This window comes from Marmota flaviventris, chromosome 13 (genome assembly GCF_047511675.1).
Source record: "Marmota flaviventris isolate mMarFla1 chromosome 13, mMarFla1.hap1, whole genome shotgun sequence".
Lineage (NCBI taxonomy): Eukaryota > Metazoa > Chordata > Mammalia > Rodentia > Sciuridae > Marmota > Marmota flaviventris.
In genome coordinates, this window is record NC_092510.1 from 83621188 (window position 1) to 83638411 (window position 17224).

Below are 17224 nucleotides of genomic sequence, written 5' to 3' on the forward strand. Positions count from 1 at the left end.
GGACGGTCGGTCCGCACCACCTCCGGGCAGCGACTCCTGCGAGCGCGGTGCACGTCGTAGGAGGTGTCGTTACACACTTCCTGTGGGTCTCGCCGACCACGGCGCGCTTCCGGTGCCGGCTGGAGCCCGGGGTCCGAGCCCCCGCCCCGCGCCCGGCCCCGCCCCGCCCGCGCCCCGCCCCCCGCGCTCCGAGCCGGGCGCGCGGAGCCCGGGGCGCGAGGAGCGGCGCACGCTGGTGGCCGAGCCAGGCTGGCGCCCGTACCCCCCGCCAGCACCGCCTTCTGCCGCCCGCGGGCGCTTTCTTCGTTCCACTTGCCTTTGGTGCCCGGCCCTCCGGCCGCCCTCCTGCCCCCTCCCCTCCGTCCCGCCCCGTCCAGCCGGGGCTGCCCGGCTCCCGCAGGCCCCCAGTCGCCCGCGTTCCTATGGACAGACGCACAGACACCTGCAGGTGGGTGAGAACCCGCGCGCGGGGCGGGGACTAGCGCGCCGACGCGGCGACCCGGGCAGGGAGCCCCTTTGTGTGGGGGCGGCCGCGCAGTGACCCGGCTGAACCCTCCTTTTGTCTCCTCTGGGGGAGCGAGGCCAGAGCGAGGGCACAGACCCGCGCGGCCGGACGTCGGCGGCCGCGGGCTTGGGGTTCTGGATCTGGGGGCGGAGACCGGGCGGGCGGGAACGCTCGCGAGCGGGCGGCGGCGTTTCCCGGGCCAGGCGCCTGGCATCTCCCGTGGCCGCCGCGGGCGCGCTGCTGGGGTCTGGCTCCCTGCTCCTGCTCGCGGGTCTGAGGAGGTGGGAAGGAGGGCGGGAAGGAGGAGAAGAGGTCTGCCCTCCTACTTTCCAAGTCCGAGATGGTCATGGAGAAAGAGAGGTGGTTCAGGGCTTCGTGGGACTTGTTTCCCTCCGCGGAGGCTCGCCGAGGTGCGTTTGGGGCGTGTGTGAAGGAACGTGCACCGCTGCGCTCCCTTATTTATTGTTTCTAACGGAGGAGGGCTTTCTCCGAAAGGCTCTTCCGTCCCCCACCCCCATCTGAGGCTGCGCACAGTGATTTGTGTTTGTTATCAAATATATCAAGGAACGTAGTCCCCTGGGTAGGAGGAGGTTGGGCTGACCAACATCAAATCAAAATAAGACCCAAATCACAGACTGCTTTTGGCTTTCTGTAGCCAATTTTTTGAAAAAGATTAGATTGATACTTGGAAAAATGAGTGTGATTACGATTTTTACGATTACATTTCTGTTTTTGTTTTGAAGTTTTGGAGTAAAGTTTTGTCCCCCCCCCCCCTTCCCGCCACACACACACTGTTAGGATTAACATGAGAATATGGTACTGTTACAGACGAGACAGGTAGTGACAGCCTCCATGGTGGGGGTTATGTTGGAATGCAATAAGCAAGGTTCTAGTCTAACGTTTAGGCTAAAAATCCTCCCTTCACTGGTTGAAGATATGAGATCTTTCACATATGGGGAGAACGTGAATATTAGAATTGAGTTTTTCCCCCTGTGATTATACTTCTCTTATTTTATTGAATGCATTTATATATTCTGTGAATATAACCAAAGATGAAGTTGTTATGTATAGTATTTTGAAAAGTACCGTAGGGCGACATTTCTGATCTCTTAGATGGCTAAGTTGTTTTGTAAACAGTTGCTATATATTTGTAGATGCTGAAATAATAAATGAAGTTCAGTAAGCATCCAGAAAATGAATTTGATGGATTCAGATTTTTAATGTAGGTGTGGAGTTTTATCTTTATATTAATCTCAATCTGATGCTTAGTTCTGGAAACTTTTTTCTTTTACTATATGAGAATTCATATCGACAAACTTAAATCTGACAGTTACCAAGGAGATTTTTTTTTTTTAAGCAGTTTTGAGGAGCAAAATTGGACAATTATAGGTACAGGCATTTGGAGCAAGTGGAGTTTCTTTTCAGAAAAGCATTATCATCTAAACTTGAAGGGAAAAAAGTAGAAAAATACTTGTTATTTAAATTTCCATCAAGTAAGGTGAAGAAATTAATCAGAAAAATACAATTTAATGCATTTTTATCTAGGCAAACTAATTTTTGTTAGTATACCAAAGTTTAATATGCCTAAAATAGTGATCTTTTTCTAGGAGAAAATTTTATCCTCAGTTCTGCCCCAATTACATTAATAGATTAATATTATCATCATGACTCATTTTATAAATGCCTGACTGTACATTTATACACACTTTACTTAAAACCCAGAATAGGCTTCATGGAACAATGACCCAGCAAACCTCTTTGAGGTGATCAAATTTTATAGATCTTGCTGTGACTTCCGGTCTAGATTAGGCAAATGAATTTAAACTCTGCACAGAGCTTAATGAGTGGCTCTGGTAGGGCCCTTGACCAATGTTCTTCCCACACCCCTTTACATTATGAATAGTCCAAAGAGGAGAGATACTAAAATTATGTGTGGCTTTATCATGAATTGTGGAAGGGAGTTCTAGACCATTCTCAGAATTCTGGCTCTTAAGCTGGTTGAAGTACTAAAAAAGATAAGCTAACAAATTGAATTGCTTGTTTATGCATTTACCAGACTGTCAGTGGTAGTGATAAGATTTAACAAAGAATCACTGTGTAAACTAAACATTAACAAAGTGTGGCCTGTATTGAGAATTGGTTTGGGAAATTGTAGTTGCGCCTGACAGTTTTCTTGATCAGCACTATGGTGCCTTTATGTGGCCTAAAAGATAATATCTAGTTTTTTGTTTGTTTTTTTTTATTGATATGTAAATACTATTTTAGGTGTTTGTGTTATAATATTTTGATATAATCAGAAACATCCTAGAAAATATTACATACATTCAACTTATTTCCCATTTGGTAATTGGTGTTCAGGAAGGGATATAAATTATCTTCCTTTTTTAAAAAATTATTTTTTATTTTTAGGTGGACACAGTATCTTTATTTTTTATTTTTATGTGGTTCTGGGGATTGAACCCAGTGCCTCATGGGTGCTAGGCAAGCACTCTACCACTGAGCCACAACCCTAGCCATATCTTCCATTTTTCACAGGTCAATTTTTTTCCTGTTGCTTTTTACATTTTTATAAATAATATTTCCAGAAAATTTTGGATTTGTGTAAAATTGGATTTTAAAATACAGCTGACATCAGATTTTTAAGACAACACTAAGCTGTCCACAATTACATTTTTTAAAATATTTATTTTTCAGTTTTAGGTGGACACAATATCTTTATTTTTATTTTTATGTGGTGCCGAGAATTGAACCCAGTGCCTCACGCATGCTAGGCGAGCGTGCTACCACTTGAGCCACATCCCCAGCCCCTGCAATTAAATTTTATCAGCTTTAAAGTCCATAGATTTTTCTGGCATTTTCTTCTTTGTTAATTACCAATATATTGCCGATACTATTAAAGGATACTTTAAAAATAGCCACTTTGATAACTGGAACCATCAAATGATTAGTGTTAGTATTGGTAATAATCAAATAGAAAACTGGAAAGTAACAGTTGTGTTCTTTATAATAGATCTTTGACTTTCAAGTCCTTTTTTCATGTTGTTTTTATAGCTGGATGGGGAAGTAGGTCTGACCTGAGAGGTGTGGAAGTCAACTCTTATTCCAGCTTCTTTTAACCTGCATTGTTTAAAAACAGCAAGAGCCCAGGCTGCTTGCTGAAAATGCAGAATTCATTCTTGGATTAATATTCTGGTACCAGATGTATGAGGCTGGCTCCAAAGAAGCTTTTTCTTTTAAATACTGTCAAAAATAGAGAAGCTGAAGATTGGAGAGAAGCCATTTATTTTGAACAGTTTATTTTATGACAGTTTGTGTTTGTAAAGAAACCTGCTCATAATATTTACTTAAGAGATCTATTTAGTTGCCTAAAGAAGCCCTACAGGTTTCTCTTTTTTCTTTAAAAAAGTTTCCATAGAGCTTAACTCTTATGTGATACTTCCTGACTTTGCTTCTGATTAGTTGATTTATGGACTTTATTTACTAGCATGATTGGAGAATTCTTTTGCTAGACTGAAATTGCACTCTGCCTGGGCTCTGGTCTGTTTCCTAGGTAACAAATGCGCTGCATAGATTCCATAATGAGGACTGTGGTTGGCTAGTTACTGTGTAAATTCTGTTGTTTGGTAAAGCTTAGTCTCAAATTCAAATAAAGGTCAAGAAAGCAAAAGTACTGAAAATGCAAATTTTGAAATTTTATTTTGTATCCAGTGCCAACAAAGTTTAATGCGCTTTTTCAGAGAATTATACAGCAGCATTTAAGTTTGTTTTGCAAAGTCTTACACTTAAACAGTTGGAGAGCTTTTCCAATATTTTGTACTGTTAATGCTAATGGCACTAGTGACAAAGAGGATATATTTCAGAACATGTTATCAATCATGCAAATACTATAGAAAACAAAGGGATGGTGTGATATCAGTAATAGTTTTACACTGAAAGGGAAGCAATATATATCTCAAAAGGAAAAAATTGTACAACTTCAGGTGAAATGTAACTTTAAAAATATTGATGTTAAAACGTTAAGGAAACTTTTAAAAACATTAAAAATCTCACCATAAAATGATACATTTGTACTCTAGCCTTTTTTTTTTTTACTTCTGATTTGCCTGAACTTTGATGGGCCTGGCACCAAGGAGCAGGTTTCCCTTATTGTAATTCCAAGTTAGAGAATATCTTTCATCTCTACCCTACTCTTCTGTTGGGATCTATAGCTTCTATCATTCTAGGTGAAGGTCCAAAGTAGTATGTGTGGAATTGCTAATAACTATTAAATGTTTGTTTAAAAAAAAAAAAAAAAAGGAAGAAAAGAAACCTACAAAAACCCAGAATTTCACTAAAACCCTTTTTAAATGCCTTTTGACTTGATGTCTCAAATTTTTTTTTTTTGTTAATCATTAAGGATTCTCTTGGCTCAAATATTAAAACACAACTCTTTAATTCCAGAGAATTATCCAAATTTGTCCCCATTAATTTCTCTCGCTTGACCAGATTGTTTTTGAATTATTCATTTATTTTTTAGTTGGATTTTCTTTATCTTCTTGATTTTCCTCAAAGCCGACACTGCTTATATTTCTATCCTTTTCTAATTGTAAATATTGTATCCTTTCACATTTTTCTTATTTTTTCCATTGTAAATATTTGTTATGATTTTTAGATTTTATGATTGCATTGGGTAAGGCATAATCCCACCTATAAAACAACGTATTTTATTTTGGGAATTCATATTTTTAGGATAGAGTTAATAATATTTGTGGATTCTTATCCAGTTAGGACACTTCCTCTCCCCAGCCTACGTTCATTTGGTAAGGCTGCCATACCAAAGTTTCACACACTGGGTGGCTTAAACAACAAAAATTTCTTTTCTTTTCCTTTTTAAAATATTTTTAGTTGTAGATGGACATGATACCTTTATTTTATTTGTTTTATTTTTATGGGGTGCTAAGGGTCGAACCCAGTGCCTCACACATGCTATGCAGGCATTCTACCACTTAGCTAGAACCCCAGCCCCCAAAATTTATTTTCTGACAGTTCTGGAGGCTAGACATCAGATCAAGATTTCATCAGGGTTGGGTTCTTTCGGATTATAGATGCCATTACTTCCCTGTGTCTTCACATGGTTTCCCTGTGCTGTGCCCTAATCTCCCTTTATAAGGACATCAGTCAAAAGGTGTATCAGCTTCCACACATGTGGCTTCATCTTACCTTAATTGCCTCTTTTAAAGCCTTTATTACAAATATGTCATATTTGGAGGTGCTAGGGGTTAGGACTTGAACAGATGAATCAGGGGAAAATGCAGTTGAGCCTATAACATAGCCTGCCCCCTACCCATTTCTTGCTTTATGTATATACATGCATACTTCATTTCAAATGTGTGATTTCTCTGGTTTCATCTTTTATGTTGTATTTTTTCCCCATATCTCCAACAAATTTGTTTTTTAAAGGAACACAGGGCAGAGAAGTATGTAAAAGAAAATGAAAATATAGCTGTTTTGCTCATTGTTTTATAACTACAACAGACAAGTTCAGAGAATGCCTTGTGCAAAAAAATAAGGTTTCAAAGATTGCAGGGTGTGGTGTGGTTTTGCACACCTATAATCCAGCTACTTGGGAGGCTGAGACAGGAGAATTGCAAGTTGGAAACCAGCCCTGGCAATTTATGAGACCTTTCTCAAAATAATTTTTTTTTTAAAGGGGTGGGGATGTAGCTCAGTGATAGAGAGCTTGTGTAGCATGTTCAAGGCCTGGAGTTTGATCTCTAATACTAGGGGGGAAAAAAACAGATTCAAAGATTGAAGTGTTCCCTCAGCAAAGCTGATGATTTTAGTCTCTGTTGTGTGATATTGTGAACTTTAGTTCATGATTCTACCTTGGGTCTAGAAAAAAATTGGTAAAATGTTTGGGTTCGTGTGTTAACATACTTACCAAAGTTCCTCCCCAGGATGCTTGAGCCATGTAGGGTTGTACTTGTTAAACTCCTTGTTATGCCCATAGCATCAGTGTGTTATACTTCTCCAACACCTGAATAGTGCACTCTACTATCTTTGAATTACTTCTGACATGTCTGCACTTTTGATCCCCACCTTTTGGTTGCACATGGCTGACAGGGTGGGAACTCTTGCAGTTGTAGAAGTTGTGGCACATGTCCTTAGTCATGGCACATTTCTGTGCCTATAAATCATTACTCTGTTGGCAGTTTGTCATTGTCAGGCCCCAAAATGGAGCGATCTGATCAACCCAATAATATGCTATTAAAAATAATTAAAGTAGATGGTTAAAGGTTTTATTTTGTTTTTCAATTTTCATATTCATTATTTTTAAATATTTTGAATGATTTAGAGTTGAAGGTTCTTAATTGGTTTGTAACACTAGAGAATGTCATGATGGTCAAATTCAATGGAAATGCTAAAGTTATTTTCTTGTGAATTCTGAGGACATGTTTCTTTTGATTGTCTATTTCAGATATTGATCTTGCTGCTTTTATATAAGTTCTACACCATCCCGTCATTTCACCCATTCCTTGTTTGAGAATTTAATAGGGCCTCTCCTGAAATACAGAATCTTTTGATTCCAAATACCAACCAGGCATATTCATTTGGTAGTTCGCAAGTATTTCACATTTGACATGTCCCAAAGTTGATATAATATCTTCTTCTCCAAATCTGTGTCTTCTCTCATACTCCCAGCTCAGTGAATGGTACCACCTTCCATCCATTTTCCCATCCATTTCCCTAGATACATAGGAGTTTCGGTGATTCCTCTGTTATTCTCAATCCTTTTTTCTGTTCACAAACTCCTAGATCAGTCTGTTCTTGCTCCCCAAGATTTCTCAGTTCTCTTTGACCCTAGCTGTTACCTTTGTAATAAGTCTTAATTCTGCAGTTAAATATATTCATTGTGCAACACAAGTCCTTATGATAAAGCTCCTATAATCATTTACTTGTCTGAAGTGCATCAAATCCTCACAAATGGCTCATGTGAAAAATATCCTTTTAATATGAAAAACTATTCATTTGTAGCTTTTATACTTGAAAGGCCAGTTTGGCCAAATAAAAATACTTGACTCACCTTTTCTTCCATCAAGTAGCTCGAAAAATGTACTTTATTCTAGGGATTGGCAAACTTCTGAGAAAAGCCAGATAGTAATTAAGTTTTCAAGTTATAGATCTCTGTCACAATTATTTAACTGTCATTGCATCCCAAGAGCAGCCATAGAAAGTGTGAAAATGAACTATGATGTGTGTGTTCCAGAAGATTTTATTTTTAGAACCAGGCAGTGGGCTGGATTTGGTCCATTAGTCATAGTTGACTGAACCTTTTCAAAAAATAAAATATAATTTTAAATGCATATTAGTTGTACAAGTTGAGGGTTTTACTGTGCCCTTTCCATATATGCATAGTGCTTTGATCATGTCCATCCTGCTGTTGTCCTCCTCCCCCAACCTCCTTCCTCTACACTAACAGTCCTCCTTTTACTTTGAGGTCATTCTTTTTTGCTTATTTGCTTTAGTTTCCACACATATGAAAGAAAACATGCATTACTTGTCTATCAGGTCTTATTTGATTGTATTTCAGTGGTAAAATGTGTTTCAAACTCTAAATCAACATGATTTTCTTTTTCTTTTTTTTGTAAATAACTATCTTTTTTGCTTATATGCCAAAAGTACTTTTTTGTTTATCTTTAAAGGCAATAATTTTACTAGAATATGTCTGCATGTTGACTGTTCTTTATTAATTTATTAATAGCCTCAGTATATTTTTTATACTTTCATTAGTTATAGTTCTGTAGTATTGTTTCATTATTTTTATTTTTCAGGTGTCCTATTATATGTATGCTGCATCTTTGGTGCTTGTCTTTACATCTGTACCTTCTTCAAATTCCTTTTAACTCAGTTTTTGTGTTTGCTTTATGTTTATATTTGTACTTTTCCCTACTTATATTTAAGATTCTTCAGTGTACTTTCCATGATATCTATTAAGTCTAGTGTTCCTTCTAGTTTTGTTTACCTTTCTTTTTTTTTTTTTTTTGTATCCTGGATTCTGTCATTGATGTTTGTATATCTAGCTAGTCTAATTTTTTTTTTTTGTAGTTGTAGATGTACAGCATGGCTTTATTTTATTTATTTTTTATGTGGTACTAAGGATTGAACCCAGTGCCTCACACGTGCTAGGCAAGCATTCTGCTGCAGCCCCAGCTACAGCCCCAGCCCCTAGTCTAATTTTTTAACTCTTCTGTTTCTCATTTATGCTACTCTTTCATAACTTTTATCATTTTCTAAATTCCTTTAATTCATTTTGAAATATTACTTTATTATCCTTATCTGTTTTATGGCCATTTTAAAAATATATACATATATTTTATATGTGTATATATTTTAGTTGTAGATGGACACAATACTTTTATTTTGTTTTTATTTATTTATTTATTTTTAATTTTTTTTCTTTAGAGAGAGAATTTTTATTTTATTTATTTTTTCTTTTAGTTTTCAGTGGACATAACATCTTTGTTTGTATGTGGTGCTGAGTATCGAACCCAGGCCGCACGCATGCCAGGCGAGCGCGCTACCTCTTGAGCCACATCCCCAGCCCTTGTTTTTATTTTTATGTGGTGCCAAGGATTGATCCCAGTGCCTCATGCATGATAGGCAAGCGGGCACTTTACCACTGAGCCACAACCCCGGCCCCTGCTTTATGGCCATTTAAAATTTTTTTTGTGATGTACCTTCATTGGTTATTGGTATATTATTTGGTTCTTTTTAATCTTCCTTCTCATTGTGCCTTTTCATAAGGTTAAACTAATTCTTTTTCTTTTGTTCATATTTAAGTTAGATGGATTTGCCTGTAGTTTAGTTTTCTTAGTCTCATGGTTTGAAGATTTTTCTCCTTTGTTGCTTATGTAAAGTATTTTAAAATATGGCTATTTGGGGGTTGGGGTATACTCATGTAGGAGGCAGGAGAAGCATTTGAACTCAGGAGATCAAGGCCAGCCAGGGTCACATAGCAAGACTGTGTCTCAAAAAAAAAAAAAAGTGTTGGAGGTGTAGCTCACTGATAGAGTGCTTGCTTAACATGTGCTGAGGCCCTGGGTTCAATTCCTAGCACCAGGAAGAAATAAAGGCCACTCAGTTTAAGTCAAGTGAAAAGAATCATTGTGTGCCCTCTAAAATAGCTAAATGGAAAAAGATTAAAAAAATGTCAAATGCTGTGAGAATGTAGACTGTTACTTTGCTCTGCTATTAGAAGTGTAAATTGGTATGGTAATCTAAATTGGTACTAGCAATTTGGAAAGCTATTTGGCAGTATCAAAGTTAGACATGCATATTTTATGGCTCTGTAATTCCACTTGAAAATATATACTTACCAAAATAAATGTACTAGAGTGTTCATAGCAGTATTGATAATATCACGGAACTGAACTCTGCCCAGTGACTATCAGTATAGTGTGTAGTCAAATGTTACATTGTTGGGCCCAAATTAATCACATGTCCTAGCATCTCGTGTTGTCTCCCTTCCCAGTGAGTCTTGATTTTTACCATGTAACTTGACCAATTGATTAAGTTTTATACAACAGAGGCTTGATAAATGCTTACACATTGAGGGGGAAATCCTATCCTGAGACTACCATGAAAGGAAGTCCTGAAGTAAGAAAGGTCACATGGAAGAGAATCGAGGTGCCCCAGCTGAAGACCAGCATTTATTGTAAGTCATTGGTGTGAGGCTATCGTTGATTTTATAGCTTAGCTAACTTTAACAGTTAAAAGTAGCTGCATGAACAAGTCCAGATAAAGTCAGGGAAGTAGCTGTGAGATAACCTATTGAATTGTGAGAAATAATAAGTCATTTTAAGCCACAAAATGTCAGGTGGCCTGTTATACAACATTAAACTGACTCAGAATGAATAAATGGATGTTGGTATATTGACATATGGTATTGTAGAGCAATGAGAATGAACAGTCTACATCTGCATGCAGTGGTGTGTACAAGTCTCAGACATATGTTGAGCTAAGGAAGCCAGATACAGTTCACGATAAATGCCTCCACATATATAATATCCCCAAATAGGGAAAATCCATCTGTTCTGTTAGAAGTCAGAATAGTGGCTACCCCTGGGGGATTAGTGTTGGCATGAACATAGGAAAAAGTGGAAGCTACCCAGGTGCTGGAAATGTTCTTTTTCTTGATCTGGTCCCTGAAATACATAAATTTGTTCTGTTTGTAAAGTTGGGAAATGGCAACAAGGTGTTCATCTATTTGTTCATTTATTACTTCTTCCCTTACCTGTTTGTATATTTCAAGATAAAGGAAAAATAAGGCCTTTTATGTAGCCTCTTCAGTGGTATTCTCAGGTTGGTCTTTTTTGATATCTCTCTCCTTTATCCCTTGATAAACCTCTCTGGTTGATTTGGATTCTAGGGCCATAGTTTTCTTCCAAAGAAGACCTCTTAGTAGGTGGTCTCCTCTAGCAGCCTGATAAGCTTTATTGATTGTTCTTAGACACAGTTTCTCTTAAATGGGACCTCTCTTTTTGAGGGTAGTTTTTTGAAAATGGTTTTTTCCCCCCTAACTCTTAAAACCACTAGAAGGCTTTCTCTCTGCTCTCTTATCTGCCCAATTGCTGATCATGTGTAGATATTTTTGTGGATGTTTTACCTATGCCTACTTATTTAGTATTCATGGGGCTACCTTATCACTTAATTTTGTTGAACATTCTGGTTATTCTGTTTGCTCCATCTCTGTGTGTGCACGAGCATGTGTACATGTGATGTGTTTCCTATTGAGATAATTGTCAATTTACTTGTACTTGTAAGATAATGATACAGAGAAGTTCTTTGCATATTTTTCTTACTTTGCTCCAGTGATAACATTTTGCAAAACTACTTAAAATGTCACAACCAGGTAATTGACTGTTACTGTGCCAGATTATGTTCCTCCAATTTGTATGTTGAATCCTTAACTCCTAGAACCTTAGACTATGTCTGTATTTGTAAGTAGGGCCTTTAAAAAGATGATTAAGATGAAGCTGTTAGGGTGAGCCCTAGTCCAGTTTGACTAGTGTCCTGATTGAGGAGGAAATTTAGACAAAAGAGAAATCAGGGGAATGCACACAGGAAAAACTATGTGAGGACATAACAAGAAGGTGGCCATCTGCAAGCCAAGGAGAGAAACTTAAGTAAATTTATGTTTTTTTCAGGCATCCAGTCTAGTATTTTGTTATAGCAGCCCTAGCAAACTAATACATTGATACTAATACCACACTTGTTCAAATATCCCATTTCACTGATACTCATTTGTGTATGTGCTAAGTTCAATACAGTTTAACTAACACCTGTTCAGGTTCCTGCTTTTACCGTCCCTCCATTACCACCCTGCCCCCATCCACCCCATTGCTAAACTCTATAAAAACCATTAAATTTCTTAACTTAAAACTATTATGTAAATGGGAGCATACAGTGTGCTACTTTTTGGGATTGGCTTTTTTTGTGGAACATAATTCTCTGGAGACACATGAAAGTTATTGCATGTATTGGTACTTTGTTTCTTTCTATTACTGACTAGTAGTTCCTGAGTGAACCATAGTTTAATTATCCTCTGAAGGATGACATCTGGGCTAATTCTAGTCTTCACTATTACAAATTTAGCTGTTATGAACATTTATATACAGGTTTTGGCATGAACATAGTTTTTCTCAGAGATACATAGGTTTTAATACCAAGGGTATTAATTGCTGGCTTATTTAGTAATTGCATATTTAGTTTTTCAATTAACTGCCAAACTTTTCCAGGGTGATTGTATTCACTAGCAATGTATATGTGATATAGTTTATCCACATCCTTGTCAGCATTTGGGGTTGTCACTGTTTTATTTTAACTACACTATCTAGTGAGTGTGTAGTATTATCTCGTCCAGGTTTTAATTTGCATTCTTGTAACAGCTGGTGTGTAATATCTTTTCATGTGCTTATTTGGCATCTATATGTGTCTTCCAAGAAATGTCTCTTATTCTTTGATTCTTTTCTAATGGGATTTTTAAAAACATGGTTTTTTTTAATATTTATTTTTTAGTTTTAGGTGAACACATATCTTCATTTTATTTTTATTTGGTGCCGAGGATTGAATCCAATGCCTCACGCATGCAAGGAGAGCGTGCTACCACTTGAGCCACATCCCCAGCTCTAAAAAATGTTGAGTTTTGAGCTCTTTATATATTCTAGATACTAGTCCTTTATTGGTTATGTGCTATGTAGATACCCATTCTGTAGTTTATCTTTTCCTTATGGGCTTTTGCAGAACAAAATATTTTTTAAAAATATTTATTTTTTAGTTTTAGGTGGACACAATATTTTATATTTATGTGGTGTTGAGGAATGAACCCAGTGCCTCATTCATGCTAGGCAAGCATTCTACAACTTAGCCACAACCCCAGCCCATCAGAATAAAATATTTTTTATTTTTATCAATTTTCCATTTATGGATTGTGCTTTTAGTATCAAGCTTAAGAACTGCCTAGCCCCACATCTCAGAGATTTTCTTTTCTACAACTTTTGTAGGTTTACATTTTATAATTAAGTCTATAGTTATGTTTGTACGAATTTTTAAGTAAGGTGTGAGTTTTAGGCTGAGATTTCCTCTCTTTGCCTGTGGATGTCCAATTGCTGCAGCACTATTTGTTGAAAAGGCTGTCTTTCCTCTCTAGAATTTGCTTTTGTTACCTTTGTAAAATCAGTTGAGCCTATTTGTATGGGTCTATTTCTAGATTAATCTGTTAATGTGATTGGATTTGAGGAGAGTACAGAACTGAGCCTTTTACCATCTTGCTTGCTTTGCCTCTTGCATGCTTGGAAGTCCTTGGTTTATTCTTAAGGTTTTTGTTGTTGTCTTTTTTATCTTGGAAGATTGTTTTTTATCTGTTAATCAAAGGGGACAAATGTAAAAATGTGCAGTGTATGCAATAATCTGATTACTACCTGCTTTTCCAATTTATCTAATATATAATATATTTATGGATTTTAATTATTTTTTGTGAAAAGAGTCCCCAAATGTTTAAGTGAATGTGGCAGTGCAATTGCTTTTGGAAATCTGTGAAAGGAATTCTTTTCTGTCATCTGGATTAACCCAACAGAGAAATTTTCAAGATTATTTATTTCCTACAAGGAAAATTCTCTTTTATGTTTTTCATCTCTGAAGTTTGGAACTTTAGGCTAGTTTTCTGCAACCAATTCAATAAAAGATCAATCCACCTAACTGACAAATCTATGAAATTTACTGATTTACTGAAATTTTATTTGAACAGCCTTCAGAGATTTCTGTGAAATTTTAGCTGAAAGTATTCCCATTCTTCCTTCAGGGCAGCATTTTAAGGAACATTCTACTTTTAAAAGTTAAGCATCATATAATGGTGTAGTCTTATATTTCTGTTTTGAATATAGTCAATGAATATGAATATGTTAAATGAAAAGTATATGCTCATAAGTAACATTCTGTCTATGAATCTATTTTGCTTATGAATATATTTAGTATATGACTATTTTCCTGTTATGTGTATGTTCTTAAGTTGTTTTTTAGTCAACTGGTTGGCTTCCTTCTAGCAGTCAAGTCTTACTTAGCACAAGGGCTGGGGAATAACTCAGTGTAGAGCGCTTGCTTAGCATGTGCGAGCCTCTAGGTTGGATTCCCAGACCATAAAGATAATGATGTGTTTATACATTAAGGTAGAAGATCTGTATTTTCAGCTGGGAGCAGTGGCTCATGCCTGTGATACCAGCAACATGGGAACCTGAAGCAGGAGGATTGCAAATATGAGGCCTACCTGGGTAGCTTAGTGAGACCTTTTCTCAAAATAGAAAGTGCAAAGGGCTGGGGATGTAGTAGAGTGGCAAAGTGCCCAATGCTTAAAACAACAATAAACAACTTCATTTTTCCACTAATGGAGTAATTACTCAAAAGTTGAGAGATTTTTCCTATTAAAAATTATTTTTAGCCTTAAAATTCATCTTATTTGCCTTAATAGCATTTTAATTTATTGATTTCTTTCTGTTAATCATGCTATAGATATTTTGTCTGAGAGCACACTATTAGCCTAAGAAGTAAACACTTCTTTATATAATATGTAATATACAACAATATTTTGCTAAAAATGAAAGATTATAGTTCTGTATAATGTTTTTGAGACACAGGTACACTGATAACAAAGGTAAAGCAACTTGACTGTAAAAAATTTAAACTTAAAAAAATGGAAGGGAAGGAACAGTATAGAAAAAGTATGGCAGCAGTATGATAGACAAAGAATGATATCTTTATGGTATTGTATTGCTGTTTTATTTTCATGATTTGCAAAATCCAGGAAAACTCCAATGAATAATAGATAAAATAAAAAACAATTTATAGAAGAAAAATGTTCATCCCCTGTTAATTAAACATAAAATACTATGGCAACCCAGGAACAGTTTTTTTAACCTTATCAAATCAGTAAAAATACAAAATTAAATAAAAATTCATTGCTGGTGAGGGGGAAGAAGGAGAATAGGCAATTTTTCTCCATATGTATTGCTGATGGGAATATGGTATTTTTTTTCTATTTTTAAAAAATATTTATTTTTTTAGTTGTAGTTGGATACAGTACTTTATTTGTTTTTAGATGGTGCTGAAAAGGGAACCCAGGGCCTCGTATGTGCTAAGCAAGCACTGTACCACAGAGCCATAACCTCAACCCTATTTTTTTCTTTTAAAAAGTTGAAGTATAATATAAAAATGAACATATGCCTTTGTATATTAATTTTTACAAATGAAATATATTTGACCACCACTCTGATAAATAAACAGGATAGTACTGGCACCTCTGTGCTCTTTCCAGTATCTAACACAGAAAATAAATATCCTGGATGATTGCTGAGCCATGTGTATATGACTAGTTTTAGTACCACTGGTTTCCCAAGTTTATATTCACACCACCAGTTAAGTGTGTGTTCCAGTTCTACTTCTCACAGTTATGCTTTTGAAAAGCAATTTGACAGAATGTTTCAAGGGCCATAAATATGTTCATAATAGTTTATCTGGAAGTTTTGCTAGTTGAAAGAGAATGATATGTGCACGGAAACATTTATTGAAGCGGACTAAATCTGGCCTGCTGTGACCCCAAACTATTCATTGTCTGAGGTTACTTTTGTGCTACAATGGCAGGATTGAACAGTTATGATAGAGACTTTGCAAAACAGAAAATATCTGACCCTCTCCAGAAAACACTTGCTGCCTCCTGTTCTACAGTATTACTTGTACTGAAAGATTGGTGGTAACCAATATACCCATCCATAGGGTACTGATTATATAAGTTATTGGTGGAATTGGATATAGCCATTGACAAGGTTAATTATGGAGATTATTCAGCTAGAAAATATTGGGCAATTGCCATGTATTAGGTACTTTTTCTAGATACTGGGAAATCAGCAAAGACAAAAATAGCTGCCCTTATAGAACTTTGGTTTGAATAGGGAAAATAGAGAATAATCAAGATAAATAAGTAAAATAACATATAAAGAATAAGTGATAAGGGCTGGGGTGGTAGCTCAGTGGTAGAGTGCTTACCTAGCATGTGTGAGGCACTGCTTCCATCCTCAGCACCACATAAAAATAAATAAAATAAAGGTATCATGTATGTCTACAACTAAAAATATTTTAAAAAAGAATAAGTGATCAAGAAAAAAGGCAGGGAAAAGGGATAGGATGAGGGCTTGACATTTAAGATAGTGTTGGCAAGAAAAATCTCACTGAGAAAGTGACTTTAGAGTGAGGGCTTGATGTTCAAGTGTCTAGAGGAAGAGCATTTGAAACAAAGGGAACAGAAGTACAAAGGGCCATTTAGGAATGAGCCTGATGTGTTCTAGAAACAGCAGGGAGTTCAAGGGTTACATCAGTGTGAAGGGGACAGTAGTAGCAAGAAGCTGGACGGGTGATTGGTGATGTGGTAAGGAAGCCAGACCATGTAGAACCTTATAGCAAAATGAAAAATTCCTGTCTAAACTTTTCAAGTAGTGAAGAGAAAAAAGGATAACCTTTAGGTCCTCCATTTTCCCTCCCTAATCATGAAATGATTTCAAGCCATGCCTAAGGAAAAGATTGGAAGAAAATGTCCTAAAATATTAACAGTATTAATATACTACAGTTATGAATCACACGTATTTTCTTTTGTTGTGTTAGTCACAACAAAATACCTGGGGGGACCTAATTCCTGAGAAAAATAACTTAAAGGAAGACAGATTTATTTTGGCCCATAGTTTCAAAGGTTTCTATCTGTAGATACATGGCCTATTGCATGGGTCTGTGGTGAAGCATAACATCTTGGCCAAGAGGGTGTGGCAGAGCAAAACTTCTCACCTTGGTAGCCAGGAAGCCAGCGGGGTGCGGGTGGCCCTGACCAAATACAGCCTTCAGGCATGCATGCACATCAGCTCATCAACCTCCACCTCCCCAAATTTCCACAAACTTCCAATTGTGCTACAGGAGAAATTGAGTACTTTATTTATTTGATACCAGGAATTGAACCCAGGGGTGCTTAACCACCCAGGCACATCCCTTCTAAATATTTTATTTAGAGACAGGGTCTTGCAAGTTACTTAGGGCCTCATTAAGTTGCTAAAGGTGGCTTGGAACACGTGATCCACCTGCCTCAGTGTCCTGAGCTGCTGGGATTACACCTATGCCATCTGCTTGGCCAGAAATCAGGTACTTTAG

The 17224-nt window shown here is 37.1% G+C and overlaps 1 protein-coding gene across 1 annotated transcript in view; it reads left to right on the plus strand.

The window, feature by feature from the left end:
- The first annotated feature begins 410 nt into the window (after positions 1 to 410).
- Positions 411 to 17224, plus strand: part of Kiaa1958 (KIAA1958 ortholog) — a 139645-nt gene continuing 122831 nt past the window's right edge. The window contains exon 1 of the mRNA XM_027943035.2: positions 411 to 448. The gene's annotated coding sequence lies outside the window, so the exon portion shown is untranslated. The remainder of the gene's footprint in view (positions 449 to 17224) is intronic.